At 44.3% G+C, this 12,047-nt stretch overlaps 1 long non-coding RNA gene across 1 annotated transcript; it reads left to right on the forward strand.

Annotated features, from left to right (window-relative positions):
- The first annotated feature begins 5,814 nt into the window (after positions 1 to 5,814).
- Positions 5,815 to 10,072, forward strand: LOC122459630. Its single transcript, XR_006280441.1, has 3 exons — positions 5,815 to 5,953; positions 6,195 to 6,198; positions 10,012 to 10,072. It is a non-coding gene; the product is annotated as an uncharacterized LOC122459630 (long non-coding RNA).
- Positions 10,073 to 12,047: the final 1,975 nt, after the last annotated feature.

Genomic DNA, 12,047 nt, shown 5'->3' on the forward strand with positions numbered 1-12,047 from the left:
CAAAACTACGTTCATGGGAAATTTTGGCAAACATGTTTTTTTTTAATTTTCCTGTAAAAAGTAATTGGTATTTTCCAACCAGCTCTGGTTGTGAGGTGATCTTGATAACATTGGAGCACTCCAGACCATCCGAGTTGATCTCTTGAGGTTCCAATTTTGTTTGCAGATGTACAGACAGGGCTGAGTAAGACAGGTGCATATTTCTCACCCCATTTGTCCACCCTATCTAAAAAACAAATGTTCTTACCTATTCATTTTGTTTTATATATACTTTCAAAGTATGGGTCATGAAATTCCATGAGAATAAATTTGGAATAATTCACTGGAATTGTCTCTCCAGCTTTATCCCTGTGTTAATGTCAGAATAATCAAAATCTGGCCCCAAAATTCTAGGGAAAACGAAGGAGTTTTCTGAAAATTAAGAGATCTATCACAGGATTATTGATCAGAGTGGTAACATTCTGACCCTTTGAGGAAAGGGTGCTTGGCAGTTTGAGAGGGGCTTTACTGAAGTTTGGGCTATGCCTTTGGAACTAGATGGCAACTTCGCCTGTCAGTTTTGTGTCAATGGTTGTTTATGCCATAAATGTCATTTGGAATGACAACACAAGGAAAAGGTCAGGGCTATTACTGCACATGTTTAAACCCTGGAGCTTAATACAGTCAAGACACTATGTTTCACCTCCTAGGAGTGGCTGAAGAGAAGGCATCAGGAGGAAATAAGTATTTTGCAATGCTACTCCATGGAAATCATTCCTTGGGGCTCAGAATGGGACCTAACAGAGTGACTTTTTAATTTTGATCCAGGTAATGTAAGTTGATGGAATAACAGCAACTGTTAGCATTGCTGGGATAGAAGCAGAGCTGACTGTGCCTTATTAGTGGTTTGCAGTGTTGTTGTAAGCAGTGTTGATCCCAGGATATGAGAGAGACAAGACGGGTGAGGTAACATCTTTATTGGACCAACTCCTGCTGGTAAAAGAGACAAGCTTTTGTGCTCCAGCAGACCTGAAGATGAGCTCTGTGGAGCTCAGAAGCTTTTCTCTTTCACCAACAGGAGTTGATCTAATAAAAGATATTATCTCACTCATCTTCTCTCTCTTCATTAGAGCATGGAAACTGAATGGTGGTAATATGAGAGGAAGTAATTGATAGACCATATGCTAGTTGTGATTGTTCTGCATTGGTTTCAGTGCCTAGAGTCTGTGCCGGGGGACTGTGTGTTGTCCTTGCCCCTTTCTACTTGCTTAGGAGGTGCTATTTGGGAGAGGGGTGGGGGGAAGGGAGAAGAAAATCAAATTCTAAATTAAAGTAGTAACAGGAGGAGAGAAAACAACCTTTGCTAAATCTGTGGCTTTGTTAAGGAAACTCATGCCCAGGTGACTCTCCAAGTGTTAGTAGACTCCCTTCATGGTTTAAAAAAAAAATCCATGTGAAATGTCAATCACACCATTTGGTCAACAGCAGACTAATCTGAAGAGAGGAAAAAAGTCAATCCTTCTTTTCACCTCTACATATCACAAGCTTTTGATTGGTCTATGGCAAACTTTGGTAAGAGAAAATATTTGTTTTTGATAGACAGCCAGGTGGATAAGTTATTTTTCTTAATTGTATATGTTGTTAGCTGGACAATATCATGCTTGCTGCATAGCTCCCCATTCAGGTACATGCTTAAGTATCTTACTAACTTTCATTCAATGAGACTACTCACATACTTAAATGCTTTGCTCAGCTGGTACCACAGTCAGGAGAAAGCAATTTTAATTGTCCCCATCAACAGAAGAACATCTAGGATCTTGGAATTTATTGCATAAATATGCAACTATATATTTTAATGTATTGAACATCTATTGAGTCCTCCAGAAACTTGTTGATTACCTCACTTGGTGACATTCACAATTCCCTGTCCCTCACCAGCCTTAGCCAGCCCTGAAAGGCATGGTTTTCATTACACTACAGGTTTCAGCTCTGAATCTAGCAAGCACCTGCTTAAAATAGCTTTCAGAGTAGCAGCCGTGTTAGTCTGTATTCGCAAAAAGAAATGGAGTATTTGCGGCACCTTAGAGACTAATAAATTTATTTGAGCATAAGCTTTCGTGAGCTGTAGCTGTAGCTCACGAAAGCTTATGCTCAAAAAAATTTGTTAGTCTCTAAGGTGCCACAAGTACTCCTTTTCTTTTTGCTTAAAATAAGAAGGCAATTGCTATAAACCCAGCCAGGAGAGGTTAGGTATTTATCCCTATTCACATCGACGATACAATGGATCCTTCTGTAGTCAAACTTCTCACTAAAGCAGAATGAAAGTGTGTTACCATACAACTGACAAGTTCATTACGTTGTTTTCAGCGTTGATGTAGCTGAGTTGGGTGCAGGATGCTTGAGAGACAAAGTAAATGAGGTAATATCCTTTATTGGATCAGCCTCTGTTGGTGGAAGAGACACACTTTTAAGCTTCACGGAGCTCTTTTTCAGCTCTGAGGATCTGTGAAGTTCAAAAGCTTGTCCCTTCCACCAAGAGAAGTTAATCCAATAAAAGCAGGTGGTTGGAATTCACCTCACTCCCCACAAGCAAGTCATATAGAAGTGTGGTCAAGGTAAACCATGTTTTAAATAAAATAATACCCTTGCCTGTAAATGAAAACCATTAGAAACGGACTGGGTCTCTTTGGGACTTTAAGAACTATGACAGAACCTGCATCATTCCTCCCCCTTTTGTTAAAACAAAATGAAATTTACAGTAAGGAAGAAAAATCCTTGGACTTGAAGCTCTGGTTTGACTTCTTGATCAGAAAATTTGTACAGCACAAAGTGGGCAGCTGCTGCGCTTATTTATCTCATTTTAATTATTTATTTCAATGTTACAAGCACTTATCTAGTAATCTTGGCATTTAATGATCTGTGAAAACAGGGCCAGAAATTCAAATTGATCCAGACCTACCCAAAAAGCTCCTGGCTTGCTTTCAGTAAAACTAGAGTCATGACTCCCAATGGTCTTGCTGCACAATACATGAAGAAAACAGAGACTCTTTAATAATTATTATTCCATGGGGGCAAACAAAAATGTGCATTAAGGATCCTTGATTGGTCCAATCTGTGACAGTAGATTCCTGGCACATTTCGCACGGAACTTTACATTCACCATCCCTGCTAGTGCTCCTTCTTTTTCAATGAAGACATGCACATTCTTTATTAGGATGGGTTTGGGGGGGTGTTTATCTGCAACTATTCACCTAACTCTGATAACCCTGGAGCCTTTGATGAAAAGAAATACCAGGTCACAGCTGGGGATTAAAGTCAGGCCTTGAAGCTACCTTGTGTGTGCTACACCAGCTCAGCTACTAGGTATACCGCAAAGTACACATACTGTATTTGAACTCCCCGGGTTTATGCCCCAGCAGTCTGACTGGATTAGGAATGAAAGCCTAAATGTTGGTCTTAGTCAGAACAGATCTGATTCTAATAGGAGGCAAATGTACGGAATCAGGCTCATGGTACGCCCCACCCTGTCCCCCGGTTCTCTTATGATAAACAATTGTTGCAAATGAAAGAACATCAAGGAGCAGTGCTGTTAATGTTAGTTATTCAGATCCCAGCTCCAATTTGAACTTCTTCTAGGTGTTGAGATGATTGGCTTAACTCTTTGAATGCAGAGAAATGGTGGATTTATGTAGCAAAGGAACACAGCAGGGGACAGGAAGTGAACACATCTAGAATTAAACCATCTGAACCACTATAGGAAAAATAACAAAAGAATTTTTGCAAAGTACAAGTAAAAGTGTATGTCCCCTCAGCCTTGCGAGAAGTAAAATCCTGGTAGATGTGTCTGTTTTGATAAAACTCATGGAACAATAATATTTTACCGAAGATGGTGGGAGGTGGGGACGATGGGAATAAACTGTGCTTCCCCATGTCAACCAGCATTGCAGAATTAAACAGATTCACTTGACTTCCTCTCCATGCCAGGGCTTGTTTGTTTTAATCTCAGTGGTGTTGGGCATGGTTATTTCTTACCAGTGGAAATTAATAACAGTATTTTTTGGAACTATTAAGTGGTGAATTTTGCCTACAGTCCTGCAGCTTTCCATTCAAGTAAATTGAGGATGCATAGCTATTACATTCACTTAGCCTTCTGCAGATGTACCTGTAAGATTCTGGAGGATTTGGTGCCATTATGGTGCATGGGCCTATTAGTATGCCATGGGTTTGGGGATAGGGCATAGGTGGAGTGAGGAGAGCTGGATTCTATTTCTACCTGTGCCACAGGCTCAATTGGCTGACCTTGGGTAAATTTACGGTGCCTCAGTTTCCCCATTTCTATTGATAAAGTTCTACATATTATTTTCTTGAAGCCCCATTATAGAGATATAATTTTACGCAATTTTGGAGAGAATTTTTAAGGCTGGAATTAGTCCCAATTATCCACCCAGAACTGGTAGTTAGGATTTTTGCATGTAAACCCGTTGCCTCTTTAATTTGCACAGGAGTCTATGAAAAACCACAGAGTACAATAGCAAAAGCATCTTAGGTATGGCAGTTGGCCTACAGTAAACAGAAAGATTCTGGTGTCTGAAAAGTTACATGGAGCAGGAATGGATGGATTGCATTGCAAGATGAATGGAAAGCAGTGTGGTCTGGGGAGTGTTCAGATTTTTTTTGTTGTTGTTTCAAAAGGAATTTTTTACCCCAGGCCAGAAGCCTGTGTGTCAGGGAGACTGTCTCATTTCTCTGCTCAAAGGCTGTCAGAGATGACTGAGATTTGAAAAAGCTTTCTGATGTTGATGAGGTCAAGGGAGGCAACGCTGCTAACCATCAGTCACTGCGTCACTGGCGAGTCGAGATGACACGTGAAAGTGAAAAGAAACATGAAGCGACGATCTCTGGAGGACCAGGGAAAAAATAAAATAAAATAAAAATTAGGAAAGAAAGAAGAGGTGCAGCTCAAATGGTCAAGCAAGAGTTTATGGCATTAGTATTCAGCTGGAATAAGGGAAAGTATTTCAGTTCCCAGTTGGAAGTGTTCTGAAGAAAGGGAAAATGACTGGAGGCAAAAGATATATTAATATTACTCCACTTAATCAATACATAAAATCCTCCAATGTATTTTTGTACAAGCCTCCTCTGCAAAGTTAGCACCTGTAGTGGTTTCTGATTCTATCGAACTGTGCTTACAACAGGTTAAGTCAGGGCTGCCCAAAACAACTGGCAACAGAAAAGGGCCATACAAGTTGGCAGCTGAGCAGCCTGAGGGCTGCACTTGATTTGCATAGAATGGAGCAGATAGTCACCAGTGTCACCTTAAAATCTCTGAAGTGCAGAGATTATTGGTCCCGGCTTGCAATGACCCAAGAGGAAGCTGCTCATAGCAAGTCAGAGCATCACAAGCTGTGAGGTTTAGTCACCACTGTTCACCTGGTTCCAGAAGCAACACTGCATGCTGGGACCTGTAGCGCCTGTGTGGTTGCACTTCTGTATTAAGCAGTTGTGTAGAATAACTGGCCTTCAGGACATAAATTAAACCATAAGAGGCAGAGTTACATCAGAGTAAGAGACTGTGCACGGGAAGCGATGATGCTACACCAGTACAGCTATACTGGTTTCGAGTTCCACTTTATGTTATTAAAAAGAAAGAAATCTCTTGCAGAGATGAGGTCCAAATCTGAGGCCATGTCTATACAGCAGACCTCTGCTGTCATAGCTATGTCAGGCAGGGTTGTGAGGAGGTGTGATCCCTGACCGAAAGCGCAGTGCCAGCAGAAGCCCCTAGTGCAGATGCAGCTATACCAGCAAAGCTGTGCTTTGGCTAGTACAGCTTGTTTCACTCCTGGAGAGTGATTTCATCATATTGGTGCGAAAGCAAAGCTTTGCCGGTATTACGGCTGCGTCTACACTCAGAGTGCTTTGCCAGTACAGCAAACCAGTATTCCTACACTGGTAAAGCACTCCTTGTCTGTACGTAGTGTGACGGGGCAAGGCCAGATGGCTATGGAAGAGTAGTGGGAGATAGATATATTAGTTCCAGGCTAAACAAATCCCTGGTACCAGGTTAAGTGAAATGGAAGCTGCTCCAGGTTAATTAAGGCACCTGGGGCCAATTAAGAACTTTCCAGAAGGCAGGGAGAAAGCTAGGTTGATTGGGACACCTGAAGCCAATCAGGGGCTGGCTGAAACTAGTTAAAAGCCTCCCAGTCAGTCAGGTGGGTGAGCATGTCAGGAATTGTGGGAGGAAGTTGTGCTGTTGGAGAGGCTGAGTAGTACACACCATATCAGGCACAAGGAAGGAGGCCCTGACATAAGGGTGAAGTGGAGTTTGAGGAAGTCGGGGCTGCTGTGGGGGAAGTAGCCAGGGAATTGTACATGTCATGTTTCTAAAAGGTCAGCTACCATAGCTGATACTATTAGGGTCCCTGGGCTGGAGTCCGGAGTAGAGGGTGGGCCCGGGCTCCCCCCCCACCTTTGTCCCCTGTTTAATCACTGAGATTGGGAGACAACAGAGACTGTGCAAGGAAGGATAACTTCTCCTCACCTCCCTCGCTGGCTTCTGATGAAAATGGCTGTAGACTGTGACCCTTGTCTCTAGAGAAAGAAGGGTTACGTGGAGGGTCACAGTGAGCCTCTGAGGCTAGAGAAATCCACTAGGAAATGCGGGACCCATGGAGGCAAGGACAGAGCTTTGTCACAATTGGTGTCAGGAGTGAGATTTCGTTCACAGCATGGTGGAAGAAAGAGGATTTTTTTTTAAAAGTGCACTGGGGGTTTGGATTTTTTTTTTTTTTTTGGTTTTTGTTTGTTTGCTTTGTACCACAATGGAGGAGGTGGTAAGAGCTCTGGTACAAGTCATGGCAGCCCAGCAGAAGGCCACCTGGGTTCAGGCAATGGCACAACAAGAGTCTATGTGGCTACAGCTGGAAACCAATCAATTATTGATGAGCCAGGTGACCCAAGATCATGCTGTCTTGAGAGAGGTGGTGGACCAGCTGAAGATCCTCACTTCCCAGGCCCAGGGGTCCAATGGGATGCAAACCCTGAGGGCCACTGGTTGTCTGCCAAAGATGACGTCAAGAGATGACGTAGAAGCATATCTCCTCTCATTTGAAAGGACTGCTCAGTGTGAGGCGTGGCCCCAGGAGCAGTGGGCCAGCATCCTCACCCCTTTTTTGTATGGAGAGGCCCAGAAGGCCTAGAAGGCCTACTTTGATTTGCCTGCCACAGATGCCACTGACTATACCCGTCTGAAGGCAGAGATCCTAGCACGAGCAGGAGTAATGGCATCAGTGAGGTTCCATGAGTGGAAATACCAGGAGAACAAACCCCCGAGGTCCCAGCTATTAGATCTCATACACCTCACACGGAAGTGGTTACAGCCCGAGGTGTGCAGGCTGGAGGAGATTTTGGAAACCCTGGTCATAGACCATTACATGCGGGGACCGCTGCCAGATCTCCGCAAATGGATAGGCCAAAACGATCCATCCATGTACGACGAGATGATAACACTGGTAGAAAGATGAATGACAGCCAGGGGACTGACCCGACTACCCAAGGAAGGCCCCTTTCGAAGCAGGCACCTGACCCCAACCCTGGAAGGTTGGGCAGCCAAACCCCTGGAGAGTCCTAGGTGGAAGAATGGGGGGGACGAAAACCAGCGGGGATCCCAGAAGGAAAGGATTGGCCTGAGTGGGGGGAGCCCCAGGACTAAACCCCCGGGATAGGGGAGTGATTAAAAGCAATTATAGATGTTATGCATGTGGGGAGTGGGGACACATAGCAGCACAGTGTCCCAGCACCGAGGAGCCTATGCAATGTAACTTGGGGGATTGGGAGGTCCCATGCTCCCTTATCCACCTCGCGGGGGTCGCATTAGCCCCGCATAATTACACCAGTCCAGGGAGGATAAATGGAGCAGAGACTACAGCACTTGTGGACTCTGGGAGTGCTATCACCATCATATCAGGTAAGCTGGTAAAAAGTAGTCATCTGCTACAAGCCAAACGTGTAGCAGTGACGTGCGTGCATGGGGCCAGAGGTTCAGGGAAACCCCATTGAGGTGACCATGGGCATAGTTCCTAAACTCCCATATCCTGTAGTCATTGGGAGGGACTATCCAGGATTTGATAATTTACTCCCCCCGGAGAGGCTGGAGGGAGATGGGGATCCTGAGGATAGTGACTCATTACCAGGGGAATGTCAACCCCCGATGTTCACTGAGATTTCTCAGGATCTGTTCTCAGCCCCCCGAAAGACCCGGAAGACAAAAAAGGAGAGGAAAGCCGCAAAGGCCTTGGGAACCCGAATCCTGACCCAGGGCCAGATGACCTCCCTAGTAGGCAGATGGACACGAGCAGCCAACAGAGAAACTTCCACCACAGAAGGTGAGCCAGAAGCTGCCCCCAGCCATGACGGCGGCGAGCCGTTGGAATAAAAAGAAGCTGGCCCCTAGGAGCTTGGGCAGGTTAGTCCCGGGAGAGAGACTTTTGGACGGGACCAGGCAGAGGACCCCAGATATGATCAGGAAAGTGGTGAGCCGGGATGGGAAAGATTGGGATACCCTATTGCCTTACCTCATGTTCCCCATCTGGGAGGTTTCGCAAGCCTCCACGGGTTTCTCTCCATTCGAACTACTATATGGGCACCACCCTCCGGGCATATTGGATATAGTCAGAGAAACCTGGGAAGAGGAGCCAAATCCTGGAAGGAACATAGTTGAGCATGTACTGCAGATGAAAGATCGGATAGCCTGAGTTACGCCCATTGTACGGGAACACTTGGAGAGAGCACAGGAAACCCAACGAACCCATTATAACCACCAAGCAAAGCTTTGACGGTTCCAACCAGGGGATCGGGTGATGGTACTGGTGCCCACAGCAGAAAGTAAATTGTTGGCCCAGTGGCAGGGACCTTACGAAATAATCGAAGCCGTGGGAGAGCTGAACTATAAGTGTGGCAGCCAGGCCGCCAAAAATCGGAGCAAATTTACCACATCAATCTTCTAAAAGCTTGGCACGATCGAGAGAGAATGCCTTGCTGTCAAATGGGCTATGGAGACACTGCGTTATTACCTCTTAGGCCAGCGATTTACTCTTGTGATGGACCATGCACCCCTCCAGTGGATGCAGCGGAATAAGGAAAAGAATGCAAGGGTCACCAGGTGGTTCTTATCCCTCCAACCATTCCAGTTCCGCGTATGGCACAGGGCTGGATGCCACCATGGGAACGCTGATGGTCTGTCACGAGCATACTGCCTGGCATCCAAAGTTGCCCAACTCTATGGTGTTGAGCAGAGGGGGGTCATATGTGGGGGGGGCAAGGCCAGATGGCTATGGAAGAGTAGTGGGAGATAGATATATTAGCTCCAGGCTAAACAAATCCCTGGTACCAGGTTAAGTGAAATGGCAGCTGCTCCAGGTCAATTAAAACACCTGGGGCCAATTAAGAACTTTCCAGAAGACAGGGAGAAGGCTAGGTTGATTGGGACACCTGAAGCCAATCGGGGCTGGCTGAAACTAGTAAAAGCCTCCCAGTTAGTCAGGTGGGAGTGCATGTCAGGAGCTGTGGGAAGAAGTTGCGCGGTTGGAGAGGCTGAGTAGTACACACCATATCAAGTACAAGGAAGGAGGCCCTGAGGTAAGGGTTAAGTGGAGCTTGAGAAAGTGGAGGCTACTGTGGGGAAGTAGCCCAGAGAATTGTACGTGTCATGTTTCTAAAAGGTCAGCTACCATAGCTGATACTATTAGGGTCCCTGGGCTGGAGCCGGGAGTAGAGGGTGGGCCCGGGCTTCCCCCTTTGCGCCCCTCTGATTAATCACTGAGACTGGGAGACAACAGAGACTGTGCAAGCAAGGATAACTTCTCCTCGCTTCCCTCACTGCCTTCTGATGAAAATGGCTCAGTAGACTGTGACCCTAGTCTCTAGAGAGAGAAGGGTTACGTGGAGGGTCACAGTGAGCCTCTGAGGCTAGCGAAGTCCACCAGGAAATGTGGGACCCACGGAGGCAAGGACAGAGCTTTTTCACAGTAGCCTGAGTCTGCTGAGACTTCTGGAAACATCTAGTTCACACAGGGAATGCTTAAAACTCCAGAGGAAAACTCATCTGAAATTGCCAGTTCTGCCTCATAATTGGTCAGACCATAGGGGTAGATTCTCATTTATGCTAAGGCCCCTTTTTTCCTGTTTTGGCATTGTAAAATGGCCTGTGCATGCACCCACTGATGCACACTGAGGGTACTTTCACACTGCATGGCAGCATAAAGGTGTCAATGATAGGCCCTATAGAGTTGAATTCCTCAAAACTGACCCAGTTCTCTCAAAACCCGTAAGCGTCTGGATGACTGAATGTGGACTATCTCATGATGTATCCAGTCCTGCTTGTCTTGAGTGACTAGTCCCATTGGGTCAGATCCTCAGCTGCTGTAAACTATTGTAGTGATACTGAAGTTAATGGAATAACTGATTTACACCAGATTAGTATCTGGCCTATTGAAATCTGTAGGACTAGTAAAAGCAAAGTGAGTAAAGCAAATAGGATGTAGCATAGTTGTTGTTGTTGTTGTTTTTTAAATCCACAGTGAAGATACTCACTGCCAATTCCTGGTCAAGTTGTTTTATTTTAAGTGTAGGGAATGCTAGATATTTACAGCACAAGTCAAATAGTGTAGGAACTGTTACAAAGACTGATCCCAGCTGGTATCATAGCTCCATTGACTTCAATGAACTATGGCAATGTTCACCTGCTACCAAGAGATTAGTTCACCTGTAGGTAGCAGTCTGGAATTTTAAATAGCAATGGGCGAACTGGTTCAGGTAAAATAGTGACATATTTTTATCTTCAGTTGGCTAGATGCAATCTGGGAGTTACCCTGGAAACGGAACAATTGATTACAAAAGTGAAATTCACTAAACACAAAGTTCCGTTGAATGCAGAAGACAAAACGAAAGTAAAGGTTGTTTTAAAAAAATTAGGTGCTTAAGAGCAGGCTCTTAAGTCCATATTTAGGCTAAATGAATGGTTTTATAGAAGTACTGAGCACTCAACAGCTCCCATTAAATTCATGCACCTATTTCTGAAAACCTTGGCCTCAAAAACAAGAGAAAAATATGATTTCTAAACGGCCCCTCCTGATTCAATGTATTTGAGTGGGACAAGGAATGATTTGCCCCTTACACTAAAATCCCATCACGATAAAATTTACAATACAGCATGTTTGTTTCTTTCCTATAGGGGAAATCTTTAGGGGTGTCTTTCTGGTTTCAAACAGCTACAAGACTTGTCACTGTTACAGAGGAAAATAATTTGCCTTTTGTAACAAGATTTTACTCTGGAGTAAAATATATTTTTATTCTGTGTGGTTTTAGTTTATATGGCTACAATCAGCCTGCATTGAATTTTTTTGTCATCCAGCAGTAATTTACATTAGTCATTTAAAAATTATGCCTTTCTATTAAAAATAGAGACACACAGAGAGTACCCAACAACAACTTGGAGTAGATTTACAGTTCTTCAGCCTTTTCTCTTGCCCTGGAGCCTGATGGGACTCTGGTGTCCTTGGAGGAATGGGAGAAGGAAATGCTAGGGGCCAATTGCTGATTTTATCATTCAAACACAAAATTTGTTACACCACTTTATCGGTCACAGGGAAAGCAATTATAGTGTGGTTCAATTTTCCACTCAATGGCTGTACTGGGGATCAAAGTCAGTTTTTATGATGGGAAAAAATGTTTTGCTATTTTATTTGTTATTTAAAACTAAAAAAGCTGGCACTTTCAGTACAATACATTCTAGGGGTATTTTTTTTTCTCCATGAGATAAGCCAAAAGAATCAATGCTTTCTCCTTTTAAATAATCAGTTCCCCCACCCACCCACCCGCCTTCCCATCATAGCATTAAACCCATTGCAATGTAGAAATGAAATTGCTACGCTTAAAAGCAATACAGCATTAGAACTCTAATCAGAAAGACTGGAGGTGAAATTGACAGTATGCCACACTGCTTATTATGAATTGTTTACTTTTTGTACTTTTTTCAAAAAAGGATGTTTGGTAAATGTGTGTATCCT

Source organism: Dermochelys coriacea, chromosome 3 (genome assembly GCF_009764565.3).
Source record: "Dermochelys coriacea isolate rDerCor1 chromosome 3, rDerCor1.pri.v4, whole genome shotgun sequence".
NCBI lineage: Eukaryota > Metazoa > Chordata > Testudines > Dermochelyidae > Dermochelys > Dermochelys coriacea.